This window comes from Phyllobates terribilis, unplaced genomic scaffold (genome assembly GCF_046119375.1).
Source record: "Phyllobates terribilis strain yellow unplaced genomic scaffold, ASM4611937v1 Scaffold_8__6_contigs__length_399053987, whole genome shotgun sequence".
Taxonomy (NCBI): domain Eukaryota; kingdom Metazoa; phylum Chordata; class Amphibia; order Anura; family Dendrobatidae; genus Phyllobates; species Phyllobates terribilis.
This window is the reverse complement of record NW_027362768.1, coordinates 322,498,153-322,516,236: the sequence shown is the minus strand read 5'-3', so window position 1 is coordinate 322,516,236 and position 18,084 is coordinate 322,498,153.

Below are 18,084 nucleotides of genomic sequence, written 5' to 3'. Positions count from 1 at the left end.
GACACCAGTGGTGATCACAGCAGTGGGTTATAATAATGGACACCAGTGGTGATCACAGCAGTGGGTCTCAGTAATGAACAACAGTGGTGATCACAGCAGTGGGTCACAGTAATGGACACCAGTGGTGATCACAGCAATGGGTCACAGCAGTGGGTCACAGTAAGGGACACCAGTGGTGATTACAGCAGTGGGTCACAGTAAGGGACACCAGTGGTGATCACAGCAGTGGGTCACAGTAATGGACACCGGTGTAGATCACAGCAGTGGGTCACAGTAATGGACACCAGTGTGGGTAACAGCAGTGGGTCACAGTAAGGGACACCAGTGATGATCACAGCAGTGGGTCACAGTAATGGACACCAGTGGTGATCACAGCAGTGGGTCACAGTAATGGACACCACTGGTGATCACAGCAGTGGGTCACAGTAATGGACACCAGTGTTGGTAACAGCAGTGGGTCACCGTAAGGGACACAAGTGGTGATCACAGCAGTGGGTCACAGTAATGGACACCAGTGGTGATCACAGCAGTGGGTTACAGTAATGGACACCAGTAGTGATCACAGCAGTGGGTTACAGTAATGGACACCAGTAGTGATCACAGCAGTGAGTCACAGTAATGGACACCAGTGGTGATCACAGCGGGCACTAGCAGTGGGTCACAGTAATGGACACCGGTGTTGATCACAGCAGTGGGTTACAGTAATGGACACAAGTATTAATCACAGCAGTGGGTCACAGTAATGGACACCAGTGGTGATCACAGCAGTGAGTCACAGTAATGGACACCAGTGGTGATCACAGCAGTGAGTCACAGTAATGGACACCAGTGGTGATCACAGCAGTGGGTCACAGTAATGGACACCGGTGTAGATCACAGCAGTGGGTCACAGTAATGGACACCAGTGTAGGTAACAGCAGTGGGTCACAGTAAGGGACACCAGTGGTGATCACAGCAGTGGGTCACAGTAATGGACACCGGTGGTGATCACAGCAGTGGGTCACAGTAATGGACAACAGTGTTGGTAACAGCAGTGGGTCACAGTAAGGGACACCAGTGGTGATCACAGCAGTGGGTCACAGTAATGGACACCAGAGGTGATCACAGCAGTGGGTTACAGTAATGGACACCAGTGGTGATCACAGCAGTGGGTCACAGTAATGGACACCAGTGTTGGTAACAGCAGTGGGTCACAGTAAGGGACACCAGTGGTGATCACAGCAGTGGGTCACAGTAATGGACACCAGTGGTGATCACAGCAGTGGGTCACAGTAAGGGACACCAATGGTGATCACAGCAGTGGGTCACAGTAATGGACACCGGTGTAGATCACAGCAGTGGGTCACAGTAATGGACACCAGTGTTGGTAACAGCAGTGGGTCACAGTAAGGGACACCAGTGGTGATCACAGCAGTGGGTTACAGTAATGGACACCGGTGTAGATCACAGCAGTGGGTTACAGTAATGGACACCAGTGTTGGTAACAACAGTGGGTCACAGTAATGGACACCAGTGTTGGTAACAGCAGTGGGTCACAGAAAGGGACACCAGTGGTGATCACAGCAGTGGGTTACAGTAATGGACACCAGTAGTGATCACAGCAGTGGGTTACAGTAATGGACACGAGTAGTGATCACAGCAGTGAGTCACAGTACTGGACACCAGTGGTGATCACAGCAGCTTGCACTAGCAGTGGGTTACAGTAATGGACACCAGTGGTGATCACAGTAGTGGGTCACAGTAATGGACAGCAGTGGGTCACAGTAATGGACACTGGTGTAGATCACAGCAGTGGGTCACAGTAATGGACACTAATGTTGGTAACAGCAGTGGGTCACAGTAAGGGACACCAGTGGTGATCACAGCAGTGGGTCACAGTAATGGACACCGGTGTAGATCACAGCAGTGGGTCACAGTAATGGACACCGGTGTTGGTAACAGCAGTGGGTCACAGTAAGGGACACCAGTGGTGATCACAGCAGTGAGTCACAGTAATGGACACCAGTGGTGATCACAGCAGTGGGTCACAGTAATGGACACCAGTGGTAATCACAGCAGTGGGTCACAGTAATTGACACCGGTGTAGATCACAGCAGTGGGTCACAGTAATGGATGTAACATACCTGGCGGCGTCCTTGCATGGTGGTCCATCTCCCACTGTGCAAGAGGGCGCACTTGATCTCCTGTCCAGAATGTCTCTCTGGCTTCCCTCCATGCTGTCTGTTTGTGTCTGTTTCTGCTGCTTAAGGGCGGCGCCCGATCACTTCCTGCCTTTTGTACCTGCTGTGGGTCACACCCCTTGTGCGTCCTCAGCCTATTGCTGTCTGTCACTTGGTATATAGCTCGGTAGCTCCCTTCTATCCCTGCCTGAGCATAAGTGTTTTCCTTCAGTGTGTGCTTGCACTCTGAAGGTGCCAGGTCCCGTCTTTGTTTCCTTGTCTGCCTTTCCTGGAGGCTGTATTTCCAGGCCTGTCTGAACTTAGTCCTGTATGTCTCCTGCTTTGCGGTATTAGTTCCCGTGTCTGAACTAAGTCCTGTATTTCTCCTGCTTTGCGGTATTAGTTCCCGTGTCTGAACTAAGTCCTGTATGTCTCCTGCTTTTTGTATCAGTTCCCGTGTCTGAACTGAGTCCTGTATGTCTCCTGCTTTTTGTATTAGTTCCCGTGTCTGAACTGAGTCATGTATGTCTCCTGCTTTGCGGTATTAGTTCCCGTGTCTGAACTGAGTCCTGTATGTCTCCTGCTTTGCGGTATTAGTTCCCGTGTCTGAACTGAGTCCTTTCTGTGTATCTTGTCTGTCCTGTCTGAACACGCTCCTAGCCTGTTCCCCCCGCCTTCTAGGGGCCGATTACCTAGACCCGCTCCTGTCTCTTGTCAGTCCTGTCTGAACACGCTCCTAGCCTGTTCCTCCTGCCTTCTAGGGGCCGATTACCTAGACCCGTTCCTGTATCTTGTCTGACCTGTCTGAACTCGCTCCTTGCCTGTAACCCTCTGCCTGTATTGTTCCTGAGTCCCGGTGTGTACTGGGTCCTATCCCGCCTGTGTTCCTACCTGCTAGTGCCTCCCTGTCTGCACTCTAGCTGTGCTTGCCTTTACCCCCCTGCCTGCATACCCGCCTGCCTGCATACCAGTCGTGCCTGCCTATACCCTCCAGTCTGTGTGCCAGCCTACCAGCCTGTTCCTGTATTCCCCTGTGTGGGTCAACAGCCGTGTCCGGGGTCTGTCCTGGAGTAGCACCTGGTCCCTCTGCTCGGTTCCTCCTTGGTGCACTGGCGTCGTATGCCGTCGTGCGACCCTGGTCGGATCGGGTGAATACTTAGTCACGCCCCTCCAGGCATTCACTCTCCGGCACGGTCCAGTGGAATCACTACCAATCCCACGCACACGCCGCTTAGCCCGGGCGTGTGCATAACAGCATGCTCAGGCCATGGTTCCCGTTGAGCCCCACGGCCTTCGCTCTTTGAGAAGTTTTTCCAGCGAATACATGCATTAAAATAAATAAATAAATTTTTTTCCCCCTTTAGCTGAGTTCCAGGCGAATTACGCACCGTCCAGATGGATCTATCAGCTCTCGTTCCTGCGGATCCGCCACGTTACTATGGGGATCCAAGACAGTGTCGTGCATTTGTGGAGCAATGCATGCTACACTTTAAGGCCTACCCTCTCTATTTTCCTTCCGATTGGGCTAAAGTGGCCTTTATGATGTCTTACCTGGCGGGTGATGCCTTGGAATGGATCAACCCCCTATATGAAACACAGGATCCGATCCTCTGGGACCTAATGGCCTTCCTGGTGGCCTTTCTAATGGTCTTCGATGATCCTAACCCGGAGGCTCCTGCTGAAGCTTCACCTCCCAATATCCCGGAGCAGCCCCGATGGGTAATGTGTGTGGGTAGCGCAATAGTCCTCCAGCCCAATGAGACTACTGCCCACCCAGAATCCTCACAGGGTGACTACGCTTTCCGGAATACTTCTCTCAACCTCAAGAGGCAGTCCAGACGTGCTAGACGTAGAGGCAAGCCGTCACGCCAGGGTCTGTCCTCCCTGAGACCTCCTGACCCCAACCTTGAAGTCCCTACTGAAGCTTCATCTCCCTGTATCCCGGAGAAACCCCAATGGGTAATGTGCGTGGGTAGTGCACCAGTTCTCCTGCCCGAAGAGACTTCTGCCCAACCAGACTCCTCACAGGAGAACTTCCTGCACCCGGCATCAGATGCTTCTCTCTCTTTAACCGGTGTGCATGTCCAAGGATGCTCCAAAGCTGTGGTTACCTCTGAGTCTGTGCACCTCTACTACCTGGCGGAGGATCCCCTGTTGCCTCCTGAATCCTCCGGGATACCACTCGATGACAAATGGAGAGAGACTTCTCTACACCCGGTACTCAATACTTTGTCCGCTTCGTCCTGTGAGCCTGACAATGGGTACCCCAAAGTGGTAGTTACCTCCGAGTCTCTACACCCCTCCGACCAGGCGGAGGATCTCCAGTTGTCTCCTGAACCCTTCGGGGTGCTACCTGGTAACGAAAGGACAGAGACTCTCCTATACTCTGTACCTGATACCTCGCTCGCTTCGTCCAGTGAGTCCAACCTAGTGTACTCCGAAGCAGAAGTTACTCCCGAGTCTCTACACCCCTCCGACCAGGCGGAGGACCTCCAGTTGTGTTCAGAACCCTTCGGGGTGCCACCTGGTGGTGAATGGACAGAGACTTTCCTATACTCGGTACCCGATACCTCGCCTGCTTCCTCCAGTGAGTCCAACCTAGTGTACTCCGAAGCAGAGGTTACTCCCGAGTCTCTACACCCCTCCGACCAGGCGGAGGACCTCCAGTTGTGTTCAGAACCCTTCGGGGTGCCACCTGGTGGTGAATGGACAGAGACTTTCCTATACTCGGTACCCGATACCTCGCCTGCTTCCTCCAGTGAGTCCGACCTAGTGTACTCTGAAGCAGTTGTTTTCTCTGAGCCTCTGCACTCTTCTGACCCGGCGGAGGACCTCCAGTTGTTTCCTGAATCCTCCGGGATACCACCAGATAACAAAGAGACAGTGACTTTTCCTCATTATGTACCTGATAACCCGTCTATTTCTTCCTGTGAGCTTGACAAGATGTACCTCGAAGCAGAGATTACCCTTAAGTCTCTGTCCCCCTCCAACCCAGTGAACGACTGGTCCTCGAATTCCCTGCGGAAGATTCTGGCAGGCCTGAAGAAGAGGGGGCGTAAGGGGGGAGGTACTGTAACATACCTGGCGGCGTCCTTGCATGGTGGTCCATCTCCCACTGTGCAAGAGGGCGCACTTGATCTCCTGTCCAGAATGTCTCTCTGGCTTCCCTCCATGCTGTCTGTTTGTGTCTGTTTCTGCTGCTTAAGGGTGGCGCCCGATCACTTCCTGCCTTTTGTACCTGCTGTGGGTCACACCCCTTGTGCGTCCTCAGCCTATTGCTGTCTGTCACTTGGTATATAGCTCGGCAGCTCCCTTCTATCCCTGCCTGAGCATAAGTGTTTTCCTTCAGTGTGTGCTTGCACTCTGAAGGTGCCAGGTCCCGTCTTTGTTTCCTTGTCTGCCTTTCCTGGAGGCTGTATTTCCAGGCCTGTCTGAACTTAGTCCTGTATGTCTCCTGCTTTGCGGTATTAGTTCCCGTGTCTGAACTAAGTCCTGTATTTCTCCTGCTTTGCGGTATTAGTTCCCGTGTCTGAACTAAGTCCTGTATGTCTCCTGCTTTTTGTATCAGTTCCCGTGTCTGAACTGAGTCCTGTATGTCTCCTGCTTTTTGTATTAGTTCCCGTGTCTGAACTGAGTCATGTATGTCTCCTGCTTTGCGGTATTAGTTCCCGTGTCTGAACTGAGTCCTGTATGTCTCCTGCTTTGCGGTATTAGTTCCCGTGTCTGAACTGAGTCCTTTCTGTGTATCTTGTCTGTCCTGTCTGAACACGCTCCTAGCCTGTTCCCCCCGCCTTCTAGGGGCCGATTACCTAGACCCGCTCCTGTCTCTTGTCAGTCCTGTCTGAACACGCTCCTAGCCTGTTCCTCCTGCCTTCTAGGGGCCGATTACCTAGACCCGTTCCTGTATCTTGTCTGACCTGTCTGAACTCGCTCCTTGCCTGTAACCCTCTGCCTGTATTGTTCCTGAGTCCCGGTGTGTACTGGGTCCTATCCCGCCTGTGTTCCTACCTGCTAGTGCCTCCCTGTCTGCACTCTAGCTGTGCTTGCCTTTACCCCCCTGCCTGCATACCCGCCTGCCTGCATACCAGTCGTGCCTGCCTATACCCTCCAGTCTGTGTGCCAGCCTACCAGCCTGTTCCTGTATTCCCCTGTGTGGGTCAACAGCCGTGTCCGGGGTCTGTCCTGGAGTAGCACCTGGTCCCTCTGCTCGGTTCCTCCTTGGTGCACTGGCGTCGTATGCCGTCGTGCGACCCTGGTCGGATCGGGTGAATACTTAGTCACGCCCCTCCAGGCATTCACTCTCCGGCACGGTCCAGTGGAATCACTACCAATCCCACGCACACGCCGCTTAGCCCGGGCGTGTGCATAACAATGGACACCGGTGTTGGTAACAGCAGTGGGTCACAGTAAGGGACACCAGTGGTGATCACAGCAGTGGGTCACAGTAATGGACACCGGTGGTGATCACAGCAGTGGGTCACAGTAATGGACACCAGTGGTGATCACAGCAGTGGGTCACAGTAATGGACACCGGTGTAAATCAGAGCAGTGGGTCACAGTAATGGACACCGGTGTAGATCACAGCAGTGGGTCACAGTAATGGACACCGGTGTAGATCACAGCAGTGGGTCACAGTAATGGACACCAGTGTTGGTAACAGCAGTGGGTCACAGTAAGGGACACCAGTGGTGGTAACAGCAGTGGGTCACAGTAAGGGACACCAGTGGTGATCACAGCAGTGGTCACAGTAATGGACACCAGTGGTGATCACCGCAGTGGGTCACAGTAATGGACACCAGTGGAGATCACAGCAGTGGGTCACAGTAATGGACACCAGTGTTGGTAACAGCAGTGGGTCACAGTAAGGGACACCAGTGGTGATCACAGCAGTGGGTCACAGTAATGGACACCAGTGTAGATCACAGCAGTGGATCACAGTATTGGACACCGGTGTTGGTAACAGCAGTGGGTCACAGTAAGGGACACCAGTGGTGATCACAGCAGTGGGTCACAGTAATGGACACCGGTGGTGATCACAGCAGTGGGTCACAGTAATGGACACCAGTGGTGATCACAGCAGTGGGTCACAGTAATGGACACCAGTGTTGGTAACAGCAGTGGGTCACAGTAAGGGACACCAGTGGTGATCACAGCAGTGGGTTACAGTAATGGACACCGGTGTAGATCACAGCAGTGGGTTACAGTAATGGACACCAGTGTTGGTAACAACAGTGGGTCACAGTAATGGACACCAGTGTTGGTAACAGCAGTGGGTCACAGAAAGGGACACCAGTGGTGATCACAGCAGTGGGTTACAGTAATGGACACCAGTAGTGATCACAGCAGTGGGTTACAGTAATGGACACGAGTAGTGATCACAGCAGTGAGTCACAGTACTGGACACCAGTGGTGATCACAGCAGCTTGCACTAGCAGTGGGTTACAGTAATGGACACCAGTGGTGATCACAGTAGTGGGTCACAGTAATGGACAGCAGTGGGTCACAGTAATGGACACTGGTGTAGATCACAGCAGTGGGTCACAGTAATGGACACTAGTGTTGGTAACAGCAGTGGGTCACAGTAAGGGACACCAGTGGTGATCACAGCAGTGGGTCACAGTAATGGACACCGGTGTAGATCACAGCAGTGGGTCACAGTAATGGACACCGGTGTTGGTAACAGCAGTGGGTCACAGTAAGGGACACCAGTGGTGATCACAGCAGTGAGTCACAGTAATGGACACCAGTGGTGATCACAGCAGTGGGTCACAGTAATGGACACCAGTGGTAATCACAGCAGTGGGTCACAGTAATGGACACCGGTGTAGATCACAGCAGTGGGTCACAGTAATGGACACCGGTGTTGGTAACAGCAGTGGGTCACAGTAAGGGACACCAGTGGTGATCACAGCAGTGGGTCACATTAATGGACACCGGTGGTGATCACAGCAGTGGGTCACAGTAATGGACACCAGTGGTGATCACAGCAGTGGGTCACAGTAATGGACACCGGTGTAGATCACAGCAGTGGGTCACAGTAATGGACACCGGTGTAAATCAGAGCAGTGGGTCACAGTAATGGACACCGGTGTAGATCACAGCAGTGGGTCACAGTAATGGACACCGGTGTAGATCACAGCAGTGGGTCACAGTAATGGACACCAGTGTTGGTAACAGCAGTGGGTCACAGTAAGGGACACCAGTGGTGGTAACAGCAGTGGGTCACAGTAAGGGACACCAGTGGTGATCACAGCAGTGGGTCACAGTAATGGACACCAGTGGTGATCACAGCAGTGGGTCACAGTAATGGACACCAGTGGAGATCACAGCAGTGGGTTACAGTAATGGACACCAGTGGAGATCACAGATGTGGGTTACAGTAATGGACATCAGTGTTGGTAACAGCAGTGGGTCACAGTAAGGGACACCAGTGGTGATCACAGCAGTGGGTCACAGTAATGGACACCGGTGGTGATCACAGCAGTGGGTCACAGTAATGGACACCAGTGGTGATCACAGCAGTGGGTCACAGTAATGGACACCGGTGTAGATCACAGCAGTGGGTCACAGTAATGGACACCGGTGTAAATCAGAGCAGTGGGTCACAGTAATGGACACCGGTGTAGATCACAGCAGTGGGTCACAGTAATGGACACCGGTGTAGATCACAGCAGTGGGTCACAGTAATGGACACCGGTGTTGGTAACAGCAGTGGGTCACAGTAAGGGACACCAGTGGTGATCACAGCAGTGGGTCACAGTAATGGACACCGGTGGTGATCACAGCAGTGGGTCACAGTAATGGACACCGGTGTAGATCACAGCAGTGGGTCACAGTAATGGACACCGGTGTAAATCAGAGCAGTGGGTCACAGTAATGGACACCGGTGTAGATCACAGCAGTGGGTCACAGTAATGGACACCGCTGTAGATCACAGCAGTGGGTCACAGTAATGGACACCAGTGTTGGTAACAGCAGTGGGTCACAGTAAGGGACACCAGTGGTGGTAACAGCAGTGGGTCACAGTAAGGGACACCAGTGGTGATCACAGCAGTGTGTCACAGTAATGGACACCAGTGGTGATCACAGCAGTGGGTCACAGTAATGGACACCAGTGGAGATCACAGCAGTGGGTTACAGTAATGGACACCAGTGGAGATCACAGCAGTGGGTTACAGTAATGGACACCAGTGTTGGTAACAGCAGTGGGTCACAGTAAGGGACACCAGTGGTGATCACAGCAGTGGGTCACAGTAATGGACACCAGTGGTGATCACAGCAGTGGGTCACAGTAAGGGACACCAGTGGTGATCACAGCAGTGGGTCACAGTAATGGACACCAGTGGAGATCACAGCAGTGGGTTACAGTAATGGACACCAGTAGTGATCACAGCAGTGGGTTACAGTAATGGACACCAGTAGTGATCACAGCAGTGGGTCACAGTAATGGACACCAGTGGTGATCACAGCAGCGGGCACTAGCAGTAGGTCACAGTAAGGTACACCTGTGGTGGTAACAGCAGTGGGTCACAGTAAGGGACACCAGTGGTGATCGCAGCAGTGGGTCACAGTAATGGACACCAGTGGTGATCACAGCAGTGGGTCACAGTAATGGACACCAGTGGTAAACACAGCAGTGAGTCACAGTAGTGGACACTAGTAGTGATCACAGCAGTGAGTCACAGTAATGGACACCAGTGGTGATCACAGCAGTGAGTCACAGTAATGGACACCAGTGGTGATCACAGTAGTGGGTCACAGTAATGGACACCAGTGGTGATCACAGCAGTGAGTCACAGTAATGGACACCAGTGGTGATCACAGCAGTGGGTCACAGTAATGGACACCGGTGTAGATCACAGCAGTGGGTCACAGTAATGGACACCAGTGTAGGTAACAGCAGTGGGTCACAGTAAGGGACACCAGTGGTGATCACAGCAGTGGGTCACAGTAATGGACACCGGTGGTGATCACAGCAGTGGGTCACAGTAATGGACAACAGTGTTGGTAACAGCAGTGGGTCACAGTAAGGGACACCAGTGGTGATCACAGCAGTGGGTCACAGTAATGGACACCAGAGGTGATTACAGCAGTGGGTTACAGTAATGGACACCAGTGGAGATCACAGCAGTGGGTTACAGTAATGGACACCAGTAGTGATCACAGCAGTGGGTTACAGTAATGGACACCAGTAGTGATCACAGCAGTGGGTCACAGTAATGGACACCAGTGGTGATCACAGCAGTGGGTCACATTAATGGACACCGGTGTAGATCACAGCAGTGGGTCACAGTAATGGACACCGGTGTAAATCAGAGCAGTGGGTCACAGTAATGGACACCGGTGTAGATCACAGCAGTGGGTCACAGTAATGGACACCGGTGTAGATCACAGCAGTGGGTCACAGTAATGGACACCAGTGTTGGTAACAGCAGTGGGTCACAGTAAGGGACACCAGTGGTGGTAACAGCAGTGGGTCACAGTAAGGGACACCAGTGGTGATCACAGCAGTGTGTCACAGTAATGGACACCAGTGGTGATCACAGCAGTGGGTCACAGTAATGGACACCAGTGGAGATCACAGCAGTGGGTTACAGTAATGGACACCAGTGGAGATCACAGCAGTGGGTTACAGTAATGGACACCAGTGTTGGTAACAGCAGTGGGTCACAGTAAGGGACACCAGTGGTGATCACAGCAGTGGGTCACAGTAATGGACACCAGTGGTGATCACAGCAGTGGGTCACAGTAAGGGACACCAGTGGTGATCACAGCAGTGGGTTACAGTAATGGACACCAGTGGAGATCACAGCAGTGTGTTACAGTAATGGACACCAGTAGTGATCACAGCAGTGGGTTACAGTAATGGACACCAGTAGTGATCACAGCAGTGGGTCACAGTAATGGACACCAGTGGTGATCACAGCAGCGGGCACTAGCAGTGGGTCACAGTAAGGTACACCTGTGGTGGTAACAGCAGTGGGTCACAGTAAGGGACACCAGTGGTGATCGCACCAGTGGGTCACAGTAATGGACACCAGTGGTGATCACTGCAGTGGGTCACAGTAATGGACACCAGTGGTAATCACAGCAGTGAGTCACAGTAGTGGACACTAGTAGTGATCACAGCTGTGAGTCACAGTAATGGACACCAGTGGTGATCACAGCAGTGAGTCACAGTAATGGACACCAGTGGTGATCACAGTAGTGGGTCACAGTAATGGACACCAGTGGTGATCACAGCAGTGAGTCACAGTAATGGACACCAGTGGTGATCACAGCAGTGGGTCACAGTAATGGACACCGGTGTAGATCACAGCAGTGGGTCACAGTAATGGACACCAGTGTAGGTAACAGCAGTGGGTCACAGTAAGGGACACCAGTGGTGATCACAGCAGTGGGTCACAGTAATGGACACCGGTGGTGATCACAGCAGTGGCTCACAGTAATGGACAACAGTGTTGGTAACAGCAGTGGGTCACAGTAAGGGACACCAGTGGTGATCACAGCAGTGGGTCACAGTAATGGACACCAGAGGTGATCACAGCAGTGGGTTACAGTAATGGACACCAGTGGAGATCACAGCAGTGGGTTACAGTAATGGACACCAGTAGTGATCACAGCAGTGGGTTACAGTAATGGACACCAGTAGTGATCACAGCAGTGGGTCACAGTAATGTACACCAGTGGTGATCACAGCAGCGGGCTCTAGCAGTGGGTCACAGTAAGGTACACCTGTGGTGGTAACAGCAGTGGGTCACAGTAAGGGACACCAGTGGTGATCGCAGCAGTGGGTCACAGTAATGGACACCAGTGGTAATCACAGGAGTGAGTCACAGTAGTGGACACTAGTAGTGATCACAGCAGTGAGTCACAGTAATGGACACCAGTGGTGATCACAGCAGTGAGTCACAGTAATGGACACCAGTGGTGATCACAGTAGTGGGTCACAGTAATGGACACCAGTGGTGATCACAGCAGTGAGTCACAGTAATGGACACCAGTGGTGATCACAGCAGTGGGTCACAGTAATGGACACCGGTGTAGATCACAGCAGTGGGTCACAGTAATGGACACCAGTGTAGGTAACAGCAGTGGGTCACAGTAAGGGACACCAGTGGTGATCACAGCAGTGGGTCACAGTAATGGACACCGGTGTAGATCACAGCAGTGGGTCACAGTAATGGACACCAGTGTTGGTAACAGCAGTGGGTCACAGTAAGGGACACCAGTGGTGATCACAGCAGTGGGCCACAGTAATGGACACCAGTGGTGATCACAGCAGTGGGTCACAGTAATGGACACCAGTGGAGATCACAGCAGTGGGTCACAGTAAGTGACACCAGTGGTGATCACAGCAGTAGGTCACAGTAATGGACACCAGTGGAGATCACAGCAGTGGGTTACAGTAATGGACACCAGTGGAGATCACAGCAGTGAGTTACAGTAATGGACACCGGTGTTGGTAACAGCAGTGGGTCACAGTAAGGGACACCAGAATTGATCACAGCAGTGGGTCACAGTAATGGACACCAGTGGTGATCACAGCAGTGGGTCACAGTAAGGGACACCATTGGTGATCACAGCAGTGGGTCACAGTAATGGACACCAGTGGTGATCACAGCAGTGGGTCACAGTAATGGACACCAGTGGAGATCACAGCAGTTGGTCACAGTAATGGACATCAGTGTTGGTAACAGCAGTGGGTTACAGTAAGGGACACCAGTGGTGATCACAGCAGTGGGTCACAGTAATGGACACCAGTGGTGATCACAGCAGTGGGTTACAGTAATGGACACCAGTAGTGATCACAGCAGTGGGTCACAGTAATGGACACCAGTGGTGATCACAGCAGCGGGCACTAGCAGTGGGTCACAGTAATGGACACCGGTGTTGATCACAGCAGTGGGTCACAGTAAGATACACCAGTGGTGATCACAGCCGTGGGTCACAGTAATGGACACCAGTGGTGATCACAGCAGTGGGTCACAGTAATGGACACCAGTGGTGATCACAGCAGTGGGTCACAGTAATGGACACCAGTGGAGATCACAGCAGTGGGTCACAGTAATGGACACCAGTGGAGATCAAAGCAGTGGGTCACAGTAATGGACATCAGTGGAGATCACAACAGTGGGTTACAGTAATGGACACCAGTGGAGATCACAGCAGTGGGTTACAGTAATGGACACCAGTGGAGATCACAGCAGTGGGTTACAGTAATGGACACCAGTGGAGATCACAGTAGTGGGTCACAGTAATGGACACCAGTGGTGAACTTAGCAGTGGGTCACAGTAATGGACACCAGTTGAGATCACAGCAGTGGGTCACAGTAATGGACACCAGTGGAGATCACAGCAGTGGGTCGCAGTAATGGACACCAGTGGAGATCACAGCAGTGGGTTACAGTAATGGACACCAGTGGAGATCACAGCAGTGGGTTACAGTTATGGACACCAGTGGAGATCACAGCAGTGGGTTACAGTAATGGACACCAGTGGAGATCACAGTAGTGGGTCACAGTAATGGACACCAGTGGAGATCACAGCAGTGGGTTACAGTAATGGACACCAGTGGAGATCACAGCAGTGGGTTACAGTAATGGACACCAGTAGTGATCACAGCAAAGGGCACTAGCAGTGGGTCACAGTAATTGACACTGGTGATGATCACAGCAATGGGCATTAGCAGTGGGTTAGAGTAGCGGGCACAATAATGGACATTAGTTGTCAGTAGTGGGTCACAGCAGCGGACACTAGCGGTGGTCACAGCAGTGGGAACTAATGGGGGTTCTTGTAGCATTTAGACCCCTATTTTTCACATTAACCTTTTCAAAGTAGTTTTGTTTGGTTGCTGATTCTAAGTGGCAATCCTGCCCCGCACCCCTTTTCCTGATCTTTACATACAGATTTTGCCACACATCTCAAATCAGACTTTTTTTTAAACGTTTCCATAGAAGAAAATGCATACATTGTTTAGCCGCCCATTAAGAAACGGGAGACTGAAGGGGCTAATCTGTATGTGACTTGTAAATATCCCAATGTTTTTCTCTGGTAACTTGATGAGTCTTCTGGCTTCGAAAACTCCATTTTTCCTCTCGAATTTCATCCTGTTTGAGGTTTTTAATTTTTTTTTCCAAGGAAGAACTTCAGCTGGTAACTTAATCTGGAAAATTACCTGTTTCATAAAGTCATTTAACATTTGATATTGTAGCCTAAAGGGAAGGTATATCACTGACGCTTCAACAAAAATGTGTCCAGCAAAGTTAGATTTGTTCTAGCCTGATATAATAGATGTACGATATTTGCATATACTGTATATGTGTAGGTCCTTTAACCTGGAACCTGATGGTCTGGATTTCTTAGTAAACTGACATAAGGCAAAATCATCCTCAAGACTGAGGAATTCATATCCTGTTCTGTACATTTCATTCCTGCTGTACGGACACGTGACTGCAGCAGCCAATCATGGGCCGCAGCGGTGACCAGTTTGGTCTAGTGATTGGCTGAAGCAAATCACATTGCTGACCGGCCGGGGAGGAAACAAAGAAACCTTCAGGGGACTTGGGCAGCACTGGAAGAGGAGCATTGGAGATCGATAAAGATTGATAGATGTCCATAAATTATGCGTAATAATGAGAAATTAATTACACAAGGAAACAGTACTGAAATTGAATTAATACTTTTGTGCAAAAGCCTTTGTTGGTGATAACAGCTTCAAGACGTCTCCTCTATGGAGAAACTAGTCGCAGGCATTGCTCAGGTGTGATTTTGGCCCATTTTTCCTCACAAACACTCATGAAAGTCTCCTCTGAGCTCTGAGCTTTTATTCCTTCCATACATTTTCTATTGGATTCAGGTCCGGTGATTGGCTCGGCCATTATAGCAGCTTTATTTTCTTTCTCTGAAGCCAATTGAGAGTTTCCTTGGCTGTGTGTTTGGGATCATTGTCTTGCTGAAATGTTCACCCTCGTTTCACATTTATCATTCTGGTAGATGGCAGCAGATTCTTATCAAGAATGTTTTTGTTCATTTGTTCATTCATCCTTCCTTCAATTATACAGTGATGGCCAAAAGTGTTGGCACACCTGCAATTCTGTCAGATAATACTCAGTTTCTTCCTGAAAATGATTGCAATCACAAATTCTTTGGTCTTATTATCTTCATTTAATTTGCTTCCAAGAAAAAACACAAAAGAGAATGAAGCAAAAATCAAATCATTGATCATTTCACACAAAACTCCAAAAATGGGCCAGACAAAAGTATTGGTACCCTCAGCCTAATACTTGGTTGCACAACCTTTAGCCAAAATAACTGCGAACAACCGCTTCCGGTAACCATCAATGAGTTTCTTACAATGCTCTGCTGGAATTGTAGACCATTCTTCTTCGGCAAACTGCTCCAGGTCCCTGATATTTGAAGGGTGCCTTCTCCAAACTGCCATTTTGAGATCTCTCCACAGGTGTTCTATGGGATTCAGGTCTGGACTCATTGCTGACCACCTTAGAAGTCTCCAGTACTTTCTCTCAAACAATTTTATAGTGCTTTTGGAAGTGTGTTTTGGGTCATTGTCCTGCTGGAAGACCCATGACCTCTGAGGGAGACCCAGCTTTCTCACACTGGGCCCTACATTATGCTGCAAAATTTGTTGGTAGTCTTCAGACTTCATAATTAGAGATGAGCGTTGTTCTACTCGAACTGTTCGCCAATCTCAAATTCGAGCTGTTTTGGGCGGTGTTCGAGCCGGTCGGCGAACACGAACAATTTGAGAAAAATTCGGCTGTTCGAGGTTATGTTCGATAACTGTTCGTGCACCAAAATCATAACTGGATTTTTTCTCAGTAATGATGAAAATTAATGTTAATACGCAGTTTGAGTGTACAGCGGGGCGGGGGGAGGGGCAGGGGATGGATCTCTGCAGGAACAATGAAGATCTCCATTTTTTTTTCTCTTTCCCGCATTTGCAGTGGGGAGGTGCAATCTGTCAGCCTATCAGCAGCGCACACACGGAGCGAAGTGCTTTTTTTCACACAAGCAAGGGCATGTGTCATTGGCAGTGTATGTCACATGTCCTTGCCCTATAAGACCAAGCCATTTTCCCCGTCGCCACCATTTTCTCACTGCTGCAGCTGCGTGTTAGACGGCACCGCTGTTGCTGTGTGCGCTATACCTTGTTAATTTCAAGCCAATTTTCGCACAAATATACAGATAGCTTGGGAGTAGGGAATAGTTGTGATTGCAGTCCTTTTAAGGACTAGGTTACAGCATTTCCTACGACTTTTATCAGGCAGGTCTGTGCTCTTAAATAGATAGGTTGTGGGAGTAAAGACTAATTGTAATCGGAGTCCTTTTCAGGACTAGGTTACATCAGTTCCTATCAGTTTTTGCCAGGCAGGTCTGTGCCAGTGCTGTGCAAGTTTTTTTCACAGCATTTGGCTGAATCTAGCAAAGCTAATCCTTTTTGGCCTACTGCAGAGTGTGTTAGTCAGTGGAGTAGCCTATCTGTGTTGCAAGATATACCACCTGTGTATAGAATACCAATTTTTTTAACTGCACCTAGTGAAGTAAAATCTTTTGGGCATAGCATCATTCTATTAGTCCATCTATACTGACCTCCATCAGGTTGCAAACTGAATCTAATTTTTTTCTGCATCTAGCTCTGAAAAAATATTGGGCTTCTAGCTGTGTGTGGGTCTTGTTCTATTAATCCATCTATACTGACCTCCATCAGGTTGCAAACTGAATATAATTTTTTTCTGCATCTAGCTCTGAAAAAATATTGGGCTTCTAGCTGTGTGTGGGTCTTGTTCTATTAATCCATCTATACTGACCTCCATCAGGTTGCAAACTGAATATAATTTTTTTCTGCATCTAGCTCTGAAAAAATATTGGGCTTCTAGCTGTGTGTGGGTCTTGTTCTATTAATCCATCTATACTGACCTCCATCAGGTTGCAAACTGAATATAATTTTTTTCTGCATCTAGCTCTGAAAAAATATTGGGCTTCTAGCTGTGTGTGGATCTTGTTCTATTAATCCATCTATACTGACCTCCATCAGGTTGCAAACTGAATATAATTTTTTTCTGCATCTAGCTCTGAAAAAATATTTGGCTTCTAGCTGTGTGTGGGACTTGTTCTATTAGTCCACCTATACTGACCTCCATCAGGTTGCAAACTGAATATATTTTTTTCTGCATCTACCTCTGAAAAAATATTGGGCTTCTAGCTGTGTGTGGGACTTGTTGTATTAGTCCATCTATACTGACCTCCATCAGGTTGCAAACTGAATATATTTTTTTCTGCATCTACCTCTGAAAAAATATTGGGCTTCTAGCTGTGTGTGGGTCTTGTTCTATTAATCCATCTATACTGACCTCCATCAGGTTGCAAACTGAATATAATTTTTTTCTGCATCTAGCTCTGAAAAAATATTGGGCTTCTAGCTGTGTGTGGGTCTTGTTCTATTAATCCATCTATACTGACCTCCATCAGGTTGCAAACTGAATATAATTTTTTTCTGCATCTAGCTCTGAAAAAATATTGGGCTTCTAGCTGTGTGTGGGTCTTGTTCTATTAATCCATCTATACTGACCTCCATCAGGTTGCAAACTGAATCTAATTTTTTTCTGCATCTAGCTCTGAAAAAATATTGGGCTTCTAGCTGTGTGTGGGTCTTGTTCTATTAATCCATCTATACTGACCTCCATCAGGTTGCAAACTGAATATAATTTTTTTCTGCATCTAGCTCTGAAAAAATATTTGGCCTTCTAGCAGTGTGTGGGACTTGTTCTATTAGTCCACCTATACTGACCTCCATCAGGTTGCAAACTGAATATATTTTTTTCTGCATCTACCTCTGAAAAAATATTGGGCTTCTAGCTGTGTGTGGGACTTGTTCTATTAGTCCACCTATACTGACCTCCAT